Source organism: Leptonychotes weddellii, chromosome 9 (assembly GCF_054177405.1).
Source record: "Leptonychotes weddellii isolate Sample4059 chromosome 9, ASM5417740v2, whole genome shotgun sequence".
NCBI classification, from domain to species: domain Eukaryota; kingdom Metazoa; phylum Chordata; class Mammalia; order Carnivora; family Phocidae; genus Leptonychotes; species Leptonychotes weddellii.
In genome coordinates this window covers 87,535,213-87,550,522 of record NC_138377.1, presented here as the reverse complement: position 1 = coordinate 87,550,522, position 15,310 = coordinate 87,535,213, and the positions used below count along the sequence as shown (strand labels likewise).

Below are 15,310 nucleotides of genomic sequence, written 5' to 3'. Positions count from 1 at the left end.
GGGGGTCTCATTAGGTGAATTACCTCATCTTCCTTTGGGGGATGGAGAAGGCCCATGTGAAGGACTGACCTCATTGCAGCTGACCAGAAAATTCCTGACTGACCAGTTCAGACTGCGTTTCTAGGGGAGGCTGAAACTGTAATTAGGTTCGGTATTAAGCCCCAGTTTGGTGACAGGGCCTAGCATAAATGCTTGCATTTGGGGGCTGCTTTTCTTTTTAACAGGAGGAAGAGTAGGTAATGTTTTCTTGCATATTTAAGGATCTAATGAGAAGTTTCAAAGTTTTTTCCCCCTGTATTTCACATTATTACCTGTTCATATGGCTTATTTTTTAAAAAGATTTTATTTATTTGTTTGAGAGAGAAAGCAAGAGAGAGAGAGAGAAGGAGAGAGGTAGGGCCAGAGGGAGAGGGAGAAACAGACTCCCCACTGAGCAGGGAACCCAATGTGGTGCTCCATCCCAGGACTCTGGGATCATGACCTGAGCCGAAGGCAGACGCTTAACCAACTGAGCCACCCAGGCGCCCCTCACATAGTTGTTTTTGTTTTTTTTTTCCCCTGTCTATTTTGGTCATTTTCAGGTAGGGGAGGGGGGCTTCCCGGGAAGGGTAGGAAATTCCCTTCAATGGTTGATGATCTTTGGTTGTCTGTTTATGTTTAAGATTGTGGCATAAGTAAACTGATTGGAAGTTCTGTGAGTTATGTTTGTGTATTGGGGCAGAGGGCGGGAGGCACGTGGAGGTCCTTCCTCTGAGGCCATTCCCTTTCTCTGGGGAGGAAACTTCTCCCCTGGTTGGGGCTGGGGTTGGGCCCGCACTCAGTGTCCCCGGCAGAGGGCAGAGGGCAGAGGGCAGAGGCAGATGTCGGAGTCCCAATCACTCCCTCTGCAGACTTTCAATCACTCCTACTATTTTCAGCCCAGATGACTTGCTCCTGTCCTCAGCTGGACCTGCAGTTTCTAGTCTTAGAAACTGACCCCTCTCCCTTTCAGTTCCAGCACAGATCCCCTGGCCAGGGACTCTCTGCCAGCTGCTGGTGCGGGCCGGGGGTTGTAGGTTTCCACTCCTTGATGACAAAGCCCACTTCCTTTCCTCTGGTGTGCCTGGCCGTTCTGAATTTAGGTCCCCCTGCAAGCTCCACCTGCTTCCTTCTCCACCCACCTGCTCCCCACCTTCTAGAAATCAGCTGCAGTCTCCTTCCATTATTCCCTCCTGTTCTTTCATCCTTCCACCCACTCCCCATTCCTTTCTTTTGTGTGGGTCTTTAATCAGAAGAACTTTGTCACCTCTTTTGAAAGGCCGGCCTTCCACCACTTAAAAGGGAACATTATATGCCCCAACACAGCCAATAAAATAGTTTTCAATGCCTGATCATTCACTCCAGCATAAACAAGCAAACCAGAAAACGCTGAAGCTTTTTGGAGGGCCTCTTGGGAGCTTCTGCATGGAATCCAACATTTCTTCTCCACACTCCTGGGCTCTCTGATGATGGAGCTGCTCCTCGTGGGCAAGCTGATGTTTGTCCAACTTCCTGTTCCTTTGTCTTAGTGACAACACTCCCCTCCTGATGTGGGAAACAAAGGCAGGAGAGAAATTATTAAATTTCCTTACTACCTACAGCGCATTGACGAGTCCTTGAAACAGGCAGAGTGACATTCCTCTAGGGACCCAACTGCCTTGATGTTGACACTTTGCTAAGGGCAAAAGGCAATCCTAGCCCCACTACCCACCCCCAGGATCCTGTAAATCTACTTTAACATATAAAAATTCCTTTAGAAATTTCCTTTATCTCTACCCCCCAAGATACATGTTGGCAATCATCCCCCAAGCATATGGCCCACCGATATATATCTGAAGGGTCTCATGACTAAGGTTTTATTAGATGGCAATAAATGACCTTTTCCCCAAAAGAGCTAGCCTCCTCATGGTCCTGAAAACCTTGCTTCCAAAATTCCTTAGAGACTTATGCTATCCCTAGCCCCCTCCCAACTTGAAAGTATATAATGGGCCAATCCTCACGACCCCAGTGCAGCTCTTTCTGCCCACGGGTCCTGTCCCCGTGCTTTCATAAAACCACCTTTTTGCACCAAAGATGTCTCAAGATTTCTTTCTTGGCGTTTGACTTTGAACCCTAACATCTTTCCTACATCACTCCCATCTCGCAGGTCTTTCCTCTTGTTCCCAGGTTTAGGGTTACCAGATTCAGCAAATAAAAATCCAGTTAAATTTGAACTTCAGGTAAACAACGGATAGTACTTTTAGTATAAGTATGTCCTATACAGTATTTGGGACATACTTATACCAAAACATTTTCATTGTTTATCTGATATTTAGAAGGAACTGGGCATCCTGTATTTTATCTGGCAACTCTATCCAGGTGACCTTTCTTTTATTCTCTGAAGATCAGGTAGGCCTCAGTCAGTAGTACAAAAGAGCTTTGTCTTCACACCATTTCTTTTCTTAAAGGGCCCCACAGCTATTTACATAATATACGGCAGTCTCACAACTGTGCAGTTGTAGACTAGAGCCTGCTTATTCATCACCAAGTTAGGAACTCAACCATATTTCTCAGCTGTCTTCAGTTTCCCAGCCTCAGATTTAATAAATAAATGTGTTGTTCTAATAGTGTTTGTGCCATGTGTTGCCTTTGTTCATTGTCTGTACCCACCGGGGGCCTCGGGGCGAGATAGCCCTGCCCTCCTACTGTGACGTTGCCTCCACGGTCAGCATCTCTGGGTTCTTCTTTGCGGGGTTTGAAGGTAATTCTTACCAAATCTCCATTTTTAAATTTTTTTTTTTTTTTAGATTTTATTTATTTATTTGACAGAGAGAGATAGCGAGAGAGGGAACACAAGCAGGGGGAGTGGGAGAGGGAGAAGCAGGCCTCCAGCCGAGCCGGGAGCCTGATGTGGGGCTCGATCCCAGGACCCTGGGATCATGACCTGAGCCGAAGGCTCAGGCTTAACGACTGAGCCACCCAGGCGCCCCCCAAATCTCCATTTTTTAAAGAGCGTTTCCTCATTAATAGGTGCTGGTAGGTGACAGGTGTATGGAGAAGGGTTTGTTAGTACCAGGTGCCCAAGAACACAAACTGGACAGAGAATTCTTGTCCAAAAGAAAAGCAGAATTATGATGGAAGCAATTCCATGAAAGAATACAGGAAATGAATATAATGAATATAAACTGCGCAGGAGAGCAATTCACAAAATACCATTAGCATTTTCATCAAATCCCCCTCGAGTCATCCTTTTTTAGGTCATTTCCTTGAAGAGATTCTTCCTTTCCAGTTATAAATCTGTCTGTGTTATTTCACTCCCGATTCACTGTCGAGAACTCTCCCTGATCCATTCCTGAGGAGATCCAAGGGGGTCAGCTATTACTAGAGCTGAGCTAAATACATCCTTTCCGGGAGCCTCCATTGGTTGCTCCAGCATCCCATCTTCTGTCAGCTGGAGCTGATTTCCTTCCTGCTTCCCTTCTGCCTGGCCGGGCGGCCTCATCAGAGACCTCTTAAAGGCTCTATTTACACGACGTGGTTGGCCCACCACACACATCTGTACATCTCTGTGTAGCCTGCCTCCGTGTAAAATGTAAAGCATCTCCCCTGGCCCAGCAGCAAAGACTCACGCTAAAGGAGGGCTTTTCTACCTGGAATTTGAGGGGTTCAGCAAGGGGTGGGGGTATTTTGCCTTTTTTCCCCAATGGAAAGAAATGAAGGTCTTTGAGCAGAGAGTCTGAAATGGAAAGTTATATCTATTTTTTGGTTTTCTTGGGACTAAGGGGCTTTCCTGGGACGGATTAGGACAAACCAGGACAGCTGGTCACTCTCCATCACCTTCCTCATCACCACCCTCCAAATGTCCTTCACCATTTGTTCTTGCACTAGCTGGGAGACAGGGAGATAGGTCATAGCCTGAAATGGAGCTTTGGAAGTTTTTGCCAAACAATCCAGAGATTTGAGGGGTTTCTCATGAAAGCAACATAAGGAGGAGCCAATAATTTTTTTGGAAAGTATGTGTGAGAAAAGGAACCTTAAGAGGTAAAGGGGAAAATGAAACTGTACTTCTCATTTATAAAACCCCTCTAAAGTGCTATTTAAAATGTTTGTGGGCGCCTGGGTGGCTCAGATGGTTAAGCGTCTGCCTTCGGCTCAGGTCATGATCTCAGGGTCCTGGGATCGAGTCCCGCATCGGGCTCCCTGCTCCTTGGGAGCCTGCTTCTCCCTCTGCCTTTCTCTCTCGCTCTGTCTCTCATGAATAAAAAAATAAAATAAAATATAATGTTTGTTAATAGTTTGTTTGCATTTTGCTATTTCAGCAAATGTTTTTAATAAATAAGAAATAGAAACATGTATGATTTTAAATCTCTAGGGCTTGAACCTAGAACCATCATATGCAATTTTAGCAAATTCTCCAGCGACCCTGGGCGACTCCACAACCCATGGCACTCTGCCTCCACCTGGTGGCGGTGTACGTAAATTCAGTCTTGACCACCCACCCTAACTTCATTTTTTGTGTGTGCTGAGAGCCTTCCTTTTAGGAATTCAATCTTAAAAGCCAAATTATAAAGATACCAATTGGCCTCATATGATACTGTGGTCCTTCCTGTTTGGAATGCAAGGTCAATGTGAAGCAAAGACAAGTTTTTATATTTGCTTTATATCTCATCCTGTGAAGTACGATAAGCCTGTGAAACCTTATAAAATAATTGATTACCTTAATCTCTTAGGGAATATAAGAACATTATAAGCTGACACTGTGAAGTGCATAATTTGTGAAAATATCATAAGTGTATAGGTCTTAGATTATAATAATCAAATAAGATCTAAGAAATTTATTAATCAGACATGGTTCATTATAACCATTATCACATTGAGTTTGACTGTTATTAGTTCACATTGGGGGGCTTAATTGTAATTTCTTTTACACAGGTAAATCCTTTATGTTATGTTTTCTACGTTTATTTTGTTAATTCTTCAGCATGTGAAATAATTGCTAAAATTCATGGATTGTTTTATCATCAACATACTTTGTGGGAGCAGAAGACTCAAACCTCACTTAAGCATTTTGCTCCTTTTTGGGGGAAGTCATTTCACTTCCCTAGGGCTGGGTTTCCGGGTCTGTAAGGTTGAGATAATAATTATGTATGTCATCAGTTTGGTGTAAGAGTCAAATACTCTGTGTGTGTGTGTGTGTGCACGTGCATATGCTCTGTTATCCAGATGTTAGTCTCAGGGGCATTATCATCACTTGTAAATTGAAGACAAAGTTTCCAGATTTTACTTCCTAGCCCCTGGCTGCCAGGACTGAATTTCCCTGGAATATCCCCAGGAATTCTGATTCCCTCTCAGTGTGTTGGCCCTCCCATGAGCCCCTCACACTCTCTGCCCATGCCCCTAGGCTCTCTGTCCCCACACCAGATGAAAGTCACCTGCACCAGAGGAGAAGGGACACTGGGCCTAGACTGCTTGTGGGGTTCTGGGGGTGGGGGAGCCATGGTGAGTGTGGGTGGGACCTGGCCTTGTTGCCACAGAGGGAACAGCTAGAGCTAATCGGAAATGGGAGGAGTATGGGGCGTGGGGGCAAGAAGAGGGGAGGCCTGCCCCCCCCATCCCTCCATCCATCTAGGTCCTCTGGCCTGAGTGAAATAATGACAACTTCAGGTCTAGTTTTAGGAACAATCCGATTCCAGGGAGAGGAGAATCCTGTATCCCCCTGCCCCTCTTCCCCGTCACGGGGTGGGGGGGGGGTGGCGAGCATAAACACTTTATCTTCTCTTCCACGTGCTCTTGTGACTGATGTTCCTTCAGTAAGAGGCAGGCATCTGGCCTCACTGAATGAAAGGTGTGAGAAGTGTTCTGGGAGCCCAGAGGGATGGGGTCCGGGTAGGGGGTGGTCAAGTGGGGGTGGGGGTACGGGGCTGCAGCAGGGAAAGCATCCGGGACGGTAAGGTCTACACCTGCTCCTGAGGAAGTAGAGTTCAGTCTGTTGAAGATGGAGCATGAGAAAACATGGTCCTTTCCAAGAAAGGTGAACGTCGTCTGTCCATCCAGGCCTCTGCTGTTCCTTCTCCAGCTCGGAGTCCGGGCCCCTTCTCCACACCTCACCCTAGCCCCCCTCTCTGCACAGCCGCACAGAGAGCTGGCTTGCTCTTCAGGCAGGGCTCAGCCGGCTTGTACAGACGGGATCACGTGGCATGCATTTCTGGAAAACCACTTTGATGACACACTTCATCTCACTAACCTGATTTTATTTGTGCCTTCATCTTGATCTCTTCCTAAAATGGAAAAAAAAACCCAAAAAACAAAAAACAAACCCCACCTGTCTCAAACCTTTTTTTGAAATGAAGTTGAGGTTTCCAGCATTTTGGTCATTTTTATCAGCATTCAAACTCACTGCGGTTTTCAGGCTCCCAGTGCCTCCCGCAACTCTCTCCTGTGTCATGTAAAGATGTAGGGCTTACCTCTTGGCTTCTATGCCCTTCCCACCCCCAGTGATGCAGTTTCTGACAAGCCTCCACGATGCTGGCAGACTGCGTCCCAGGTAACAGAGGTTCTGTTATGGTGTGGGAGTTGGGGCAGCCGCTGAGCTCCTGGAAAAAGAAAGACAAAAGAAGAAAAAAAAAGCCTTTCCATCTGCAGATACTCCTGCTGCTGAGGCTATGCTGTCTGGGCAAGAGAACACATTGGGTTTTAAACCTTCCAGAACGAAGGGGCAGTCTGCCCTCTCCTGTCTGGAGTCTGAGGCCGAAGCCCATGGAGGACCTGCCGCACCTCGGGGCCATGTTTGGAGATTGGTTTTGCACATCTGACCTGGGAAAGGGGAGGCCCACTGCAGGTGCACTTCCAGACCCAGCAGGCTGCATGTGGGGGGGCAGGGGCGACCTTGGAGGAGCCAACGCACGTGGGCCCTGTCTCTGGGGGGCTGTCGGAAACATTTCCGAGATACAGTGTGCCTTCAGAAAATACTTCACGTGAGGTGCATCCATTTCAAAAACCTTCCTGGGTTTGTGAAATCGTAACTGGCAATACTGTCTACTAGCTCATGTAACACCTTTCATGTCAAACCCAAATGAAAATCTTCTGCATGAGATTATTGCCAGAAAACATTTTGTCTCTAGAGAGAAAATTCTGGTGTGAGAAGGAAAATTAAAACCACATAATCCATCACATTTTCCTCCAAGTCCTGGGTGCCAGAACGCTTAGAGTAGAAGTCATTGTCCAAATGTCCTCACTTGCTTAAGTCAGGTGCCTGAGACATATTTTCCTTCAGCTATTTTTTAAATGAGATTATCTTTTTATTTCTCTTTCTGTCCATTGACATGTCTGTCCCTCCATCATTTTTTTTTTTTTTTGACTGAAGAAGTGCTCAAGTCCCTGGCAGATATACAAGTGTAGACTCAACTTGAAACGAATTCCTCAGGATGTGGAAGAAATGGTCATTTCAAAATTGCAGTAATTCCTTCACATGGTTACAGTCAGACATTTTTCAAGCATTATGCGGTGAAGCTAGGAGACCCAGACAGGTAGAATGGGACCTATTTCGATTTTTATTTTTCCCACAGAAGAGTAGCACTGGGTGAGTGGGGTGACGTGGTGTTGAAGGCCCAGCAGCAGTGGGGCACGTCAGAACCCAAGGGACTCTTTTCTGTTTGCAAGACCTTTGTTGTCTTCTGGTTCCCACACTCTTGGGCTGGCTCTTCTGCTTCTGGCCAGTTCTGTGAGCTTCCTGGTGTCTTGTCTGTAGATTCCCTTTCTCTTTAAGTAAGTTCTATTGAATTTCTATTGCTTGCAACCCAGAACTCTGATGCCTCTATTCAGCAAATTAATTAGTTCAGTGATTCACTTAATCAGCATTCCCTGAGCAGAACATCCGTGTGAGGTAGGCATTCTTTTTCTTCATCTTATGGATGCAGAAGTTGAAGCTCATGGAATTCGTTTTGCAAATTAATATTATAATCGAGGGTTTGATGTTTAAAGTGGTGTTTTCCACTTCTTTATGATCTTCCTGCAGGCAGTGGTCAACGTTTCACCTAAAATCCTGGAGAATTTTGAGGTCTCATCACTAGGAAAATGCCCATGCTCAAGCCCCTAGCAGTGACTTACCCAAATGGAGTTATGCCTCTTGTCTAGGAAGAACCAGGGTATGATGGCCAGAAGACCCTTCATCTGTAAGAAATGCGAAGGCCCCAGTATGTGGAAGTTTTTGGTGGGATCTTTTTTGAACAGCACCACAGGGCTGGGTGGGGCAGGGGTGGGAGGGGGTAGGGTGATTTTTCAAATCAAAACAACTGAAACATTTCTCTGCTTCCTCTGGGACTTAAGGCTAGGCTAAACCTTTGTCCCCCTTCTGGAAAAAGAAAGCAAGCAATATCCGTAGTTTGTGAAAGATGAAACTTCCATTTGCCACAGAACTGGGGCAGGCAATGGGAGATTGGTGATTGTTCGATGAAAGAGACTATGAAGACAACCAACTTAAGGCGGTTCTGTTAATTCAAAGGTCACTGTTGTGAAGGGCATAGACAATCGAAACCCTCCTGGCTCTCGAAGCCTTCTTGGTAAGTAATTAGCAAAGCAGAAGTAGGATGGGGAGGTTGGGTAGGGGAAACCGGCAAACTCCTTTCTGTGGGTAGCCCCTCTGGGGGAGAGACCAAGGCGTTTTCTGGAATCCCCAGCGTTGCTGGTGAGTAAAGGGCTGGCATGGAGTGGGAAGGAGAAACAGTTCTCCAGCTACAGTCCACATTTTGAACCATGAACTATGGAGCACGGCAGAAATTCTTACTCGGACACCCCCTCTTTCTCTGTTGTTCCTGTGCCGGGCTATTTTCTAACTCTACATTCTTTTGGTACTACAATTATTGCCAGTTATCATCACCCCCACCTTTTGGGGAGGTAAGTTAGTCCACTGATGGTCATGTCATTTTTCAGGTCCCAGTGTGGGAAAGGTGAAGGTGGAGCTGGCCTATGATGCATAGGGACTCAAGCCCCGTCAGGTCCCTCTCTTGATCATTACTTGTTGACTTTATGTTTTCCGAGTACAGATAAACTTTCTCTGCTCAACAGGGGATCTGGCTACCAGCAGCTTCAGGCTCTGATGCTCAGAGCTTTGCTACCAGAGAGGAAAAGACTCCCCCTGCCCTAGTTCTAACTTTTACAGCCCCTAAAAGGTACTCTCAGTGGCTTGGATCAGGTTGTATGTTCATCCCTGGGCCGATCCTTGCAGCTAAAATAGCCACATGTTAAAAGATAGCCACTCTGATTTGGGTCACATAATATAGTGTAGAAAGAAAGGTGGGGGAAGGTCATTTTCCCCCTCTAGTCTCAGTGGCCACAACTGTAAAGTGGGGAAATTGGTTCACTGGATCTCAAAGTCGGTTTTCAATTTTGAAATCTTCTATCATGGTGTCAGGTACTTTTTGGTTCTTGCTTCCTGATGTCTCGTTTCATAAATATGCCTCTGAAAATACCTGGTGATACATGAAAACTAATGAGGAAGATCTTTATGAGTGGATTTGCAATAACTTTTAGACATATTGTTGAGTAAAAGAAGCAAGGTACAAGAATGTATACAGTAGGATATCCTTTGTGCAGAAAGAACAGAAAGTGTGTGTGTGTGTATTTTGCAAAAAAAACCACAGGAAGAATAAATCAGAAATTAAAACCTACAAGGGGGAGAAGTGGGACTGAAGTGGAAGGAATAAGTATGGGGACATGTGAATGTCTTAGACACTTGAAAAAGTAAATTGAAAGGGACAGAAAGAAGCAAATCTAAATTGGAATGCAATAAAAACCAAATGAATCTAGCTGTATATTGTATTGATAAAATAATCACACAGAGAAAAGAATTGATTCAAGTAAATTTTGATATGAGGACAATGACTGACCATCCCTTAGTGGAATATATTCTAAGAACAAAAAGAATTCAGTGGCATCTAAAGCTTTAGTATGTTTATTGGGTATTAGGAATATTAACATTATAATTTTGAAACTATATATAAATATTGTAGGAAAAAGCAAAGAAGTAGATGTAGTAATATTATTAGGAATCAAAACTTTAAATATTATTAGGAATCAAGATTTTAAATCAAAATTTAAAATAAATGAAAATAAAATAATTTTTTAAAAGGCTTCTGTATTAAATTTGAATATATGAATTCTTGAATATATATATAGTATGTGTATAATATATACATACATTTCCTAGCTTTGCTCACTTGAAAAGACTTATAAGTAAGGACACTTAGTTGCAGTGAGCACACTTACTTGCCCAGCTCTTGATGTGAATATCATGCTCCATTAAAAGGAAACAGGACTCCTTGGAGAATGGTTGAATTCAGATCCAGGGAGGGCAAATGTGAAGTGAATCAGAAATATTTTATATTGCTAGATAGCAAGGAGGAACTCAAAAACTAATGTGTTCTTATGAAAAGGATACAAGATCCATCTTAAAGGGGCTCCCCCTAGCCAAGTTTGGGACCATTTGGACATCAAAAAGAATAAAGAGAGTAAATGATTACAAATTAAATATAAAGGAAATTCATGAGACCATAGTAATATGAAGGAGAGGAAGAAGGAAAAATGGACGACACGGGGAGGCAGAGAGAGACACACGCAGAGTGGAAGAGAGAGAGAGAGGTAGAGAGAGGGAGAGAGACAGACAGAGGGAGAGACAGAGAGAGGAAGAGAGAGAGAGAAGAAAAAATAAAAGGAAAGTTCATCTTTACAGAAGAATGTTAGCTAATAAATATAGAAGGGAGGGTAAAATGAGGCAATCCCCACAAACCCAACATAATAAAGGATTCAGGTAAGGATTCTGATGGTGCTAAAATAGTCGGGTAAGAGGTTTGTTCATAGGACATCAAAGTGTTATCCCACAGATTACTGACGACAGAGGAGGAGAAAATACGCCTTTACTTTGGGGAGACCTGGCCGTCACCACCTTAACCAAGGGATCAAACTTAACATCACGAATACTGGGACAATCTGACATGAAAGGGCTTCTGGTGCGAATCAATATGAAGAACACAAATGGCCCCAGAAGCATTCTTGCCAGAGGTGTTGACCTGAATCTGCTAAGTCACCAGACCTAACTTCCAGCCTACAGAAAACATAGGGATAGAGGAACACGCAAGATTTCACGACGAGGGGGCGCCTGGGTGCCTCAGTCATCACGCATCTGCCTTTGGCTCAGGTCATGGTCTCAGGGTCCTGGGATCGAGCCCCCACATTGGGCTCCCTGCTCAGTGGGAAGCCTGCTTCTCCCTCTCCCACTCCCCCTGCTTGTGTTGCTCTCTCGCTGTGTCTCTCTCTGTCAAAGAAATAAATAAAATCTTAAAAAAAAATAAAAAGATCTCACGACGAGGAAACAGCCGTGTCCAAAAAGTGTGAAGTGTTCTTCAAAATAACTGGACTGAATGTAAATAAATTTAAAAAAAAGAAAGAGTTTAGTATCTTAAAATGTTAAAGGCTAAAAACCTAATCGAGTGCAAGAACTTGGTATAATTAGAAATATGAATACAAGTTAGATATTAGATATAGACAATTAGATATTGTCATTTTTCTTAGATGTGACTGTGATATTGTGGTTATATGGAGGATAGATGGTTGCTAGATGGTTGGAGACAGACAGACAGCAACAGAAAATTAAAGCAAACACAGCAAAATGTTGAGAACCAACATGACGAGTATATGGATGTTAGTTCGATTCTTTTCTATAGACTTGAAATTTTTCCCAATAAAATGCTGGGGGAAAATGCCTGACTATATAAGACTTGGAAGAATCCTTCGATTTTTATCTTCTAAATTTTTCCTTTTGTGAATTGTAAAATTAAAACCCATGTGGGTAAAGCCGCTTGCCCGAGGCCCCAGAGTCAGCAAGCAGGAGAGCTCAGCCCCCACTGTTATTTCCACTACTCTTCGCTGTCTCATGAAAATTAGACTCCGTTTTAATGTAAAATTCTTTTTAATCTCTTCTAGCATCACACTGGCTTTTCCATATTAAAATGAGTGGGGGAGGGCAGGGCACGTTGTCTGTCTCTCTAGGGCCTTGGTTTCCCCTGCTCCCTAGACCTGTGCCTCTCCTCTGGACCACGGGACGAGGCCCTGGCCCTCTCTTAGGTGGTCTCACTCAGCCCCCAGCCCAGCCCCCAGGGCCTCACCGTCTCCTTGTTCCATTAACTTGGTGCCACTCCCACTGACCTGGCCCAGCACTGGTTCTTAATATTCCTGGGCTGGTTTTTAAACAGCTTCTTTGCAGTATTGAAACAAATTCTAATATAACTAAGTCAACATGATCGCATTTGGCATGCTAATTGGAAGCCTCCGTTTTAAACAAAAGGTTATACTCAGGGCACTATCTTCCCACGATCTCCAGAAAGGTAGCTTGAAATGCACCAAAATGCACCAACCTATAAATAAAACTACCAGGCTGAGTACATTTTGCAAGTCAGTGACACCATGAAAACGAAACTTTTCCCAATCAGCCTTTCTTCTCCCAGAGGAAGGGAGATAGTGGTGGAGATACTCTCTGGAAATCAGGCATGGGGCTGAAGCCTGCTAAGGTGGAAGAGTGAAAACAACTCAAGGATCTTTAATCAGTTTGGATCCAACTACTCTGCTAGTTGATACCTCCCCTTTTTTTCATTTTTATTTACCATTACATCTTCTCTTTCCTATTCTGATGCTCCTACAGTTTATTTTGTTGTTGTTTACTGGAACGAAAGGATTGCTATTCTTCATGTGTATTGGAAGTTTGGTATACAAAATTCTAGATACTCAACCCCTTTCCCCCCACCTAGTTGTTGCTTACAATGAGCCTCTTTTCAATGAATATCTAATGAAGGTAGCTGTTAAATAAAAATGAATGTTATGTATAAAATTGTGAAATGTTATTTTCTACCTTGTAAAGAAAAAACTATATCAGTGTGGAATGTATAATTTATAGTCAGGCTGGAAGACTCTGGCAACTCAAATGGCATCAGCCATGGAGTGGGCAGAAAATCTGAAGTCACCAAGAAAAGCTGGAGGATATTCTAGAGATTGCAAAATAATCCTCGGGGGTTCAGTGTGTTTGCTGAGTAAGGTCCTTGGAAAAACATTCCTGTGGGTTCATATTATTGGCACTCCAAATGAGAGACATAATATCTTCGCCTGCATTTATTGGGCTGAGTTTCTCAATTCTAGTGTGTTGTGAGTCTGCTGCATATGGAGCTCTAAAATTAAATTTAAAATAACAAGCTGCTGGCCTGGATTTTATTTGGCCTGTATAATATTTTTGAAAATCAGAGATTTGCACATAAAAATCCAGATTTCCAATTTCTCTCAACGTGTCAGAAGATTTGACAACAGTGGGCTTGAATTTTGCTCCTGGTAAAAGTTGTCTCCCATGGCCATGAACTCTGTGATTTGCCACAGTCCCTAGAAGTCCCTGTTGTTACATATCCAGACAGCTTTATTTAAATGGCTAGCTCTTGGAAGCATCTGAGTTTGGGACCTACATTATCCATTTTCAATTCACTTAGATAAAATTATTTTGACAAAAATGGGTACTTATATCTCTTAAGGCACCTCCTGCATTCAAGGCGTGAAATGCCTTATGAGGCATTTTATATTACATTATATCATTTGCTCCTCCCCAAAACCCTTTGAAATAAGTGTAATTATTATAACCACTTAAAAATATGATTCTGAATCCTGGAGAGGCTGTGTAACTTGCCCATGGTCACACGGTTAGTAAGGAGCAGAGTCAGGATTTGAACCCAAAGACTAGGCTATCAGATAAGTTAGGCAAAAGAGAACCCTGAAGTTGCAGTTATCTGCAGCTGATTTCCTTGAAGAGCAAGAAAGCAATATGGTAGCCTAAGAAGGACCACGAGTCAAAGACCCAGGAACCAGGACTGAGAGAACACAGGCTTGCTTTTCTGAGAGTCTTACCACTTATTAGTTGGTAACCTTAGGAGGTCCCCTTTCCTCCATTGGCCTGTTTCACAATCTATAAAACGAGGGTGGAGAATGTGATTAAAGATACTTCTCTAAAAGCCCCTGATCTGTCACGCTGTTTGGCACCTAATCTGAGAAAGGATTTGTTCCTTTTCTTTGGCTCCCTCTGCTGACATGGAGCAAGAGAACACATTTGTTGCCCAAACCATTTCAGGTTCATTTCAATTATTAATCAAAGGTTTGCCCTTTCCAAGGTCATGGTGGGCACCTAGTTACCCGCTGAGAAAACTTAGATCAGCGATAATTTTAAGTTACTTCCTGATCGCCATTCAGCAGAGCAAAAGAAGTGAAGGTCTAAAGTAATTCAAGATTTTATTGTATACGTGGAAATCATAGAATCATCACCATCATCATCATCATCATGGAAATAACAAGAGCTAATATTTATTAAGCACAGACAATAGACCACTCACTCTCTAAAGTACTTTATCTAGTTTCATGTCCACTTTATTCTTAAAGTAACCCAATTGAAGTTGCTCTTTATTATCCTCACTTTGCACTGGGAGGGAAGTTACAATCCAAACCCCTCCTTTTCCAGTTGAAGAAATTGAGGCCCAGGGGCATTAAGTGATTTACCCAAAGTTATATAGCAGCTAACTGCTGGTAGAGCTAACACTAGAAGCTAGTCCAGAAATCTTCTATTTCTTTTTTTGTCCAGCTTCTTCAATCTAAAATCTGGCTGAGGAGATAGAACTAATATACTAAGAAATAATTAACAGGAGGAGGCATGTAATTAGAAACTTAGATTTTGAGGTTGAAGGGGGCCTTGGAGGCTATCTAGTATTTCCTGCTTTGACAGAAGCTTCTCTCCATACCCCTTACAATTGGATACTTAGCAATTGAGTTGAAACCTACCTCCAGTCTTAATCTTGTTCCTTGGAGCTATACAGGATATATTTAAGCCATCTTCTGTACACAGTCCTCCCAAAATTTGGAAACAACCCTTGTGAACTTATAAAACATCATGTCTGGGGGCGCTTGGGTGGCTCAGTCTTTAAGCGTCTGCCTTCAGCTCAGGTCATGATCCCAGGGTCCTGGGATCGAGTCCCGCATCGGGCTCCCTGCTCAGCGGGAAGACTGCTTCTCCCTCTCCCACTCCCCCTGCTTGTGTTCTCTCTCTAGTTGTCTCTCTCTGTGTCAAAAAATAAATAAAATCTTAAAAAAAAAAACCATAATGTCTGTGCTAAAATCCCCAAATGTATTTGTCTTTCATGTTATATATAAATTTTAAAATAAAATTCATTATAAACCTCATTGTCCTGCTCCAGTGGACTCCAAAGATGGCCTCCAGTGAATGACGTCTCCTGGTATTTAT

The 15,310-nt window shown here is 43.4% G+C and overlaps 1 protein-coding gene and 1 long non-coding RNA gene across 5 annotated transcripts in view; both read left to right on the top strand.

Annotated features, from left to right (window-relative positions):
- The window catches only part of LOC145723526 (uncharacterized), a 130,617-nt gene that overhangs the window by 77,354 nt on the left and 37,953 nt on the right, over positions 1-15,310 (top strand). The window lies entirely within an intron of this gene.
- Positions 8,268-11,402, top strand: LOC145723524 (uncharacterized). Its single transcript, XR_014148639.1, has 2 exons — positions 8,268-8,555; positions 10,875-11,402. It is a non-coding gene; the product is annotated as an uncharacterized LOC145723524 (long non-coding RNA).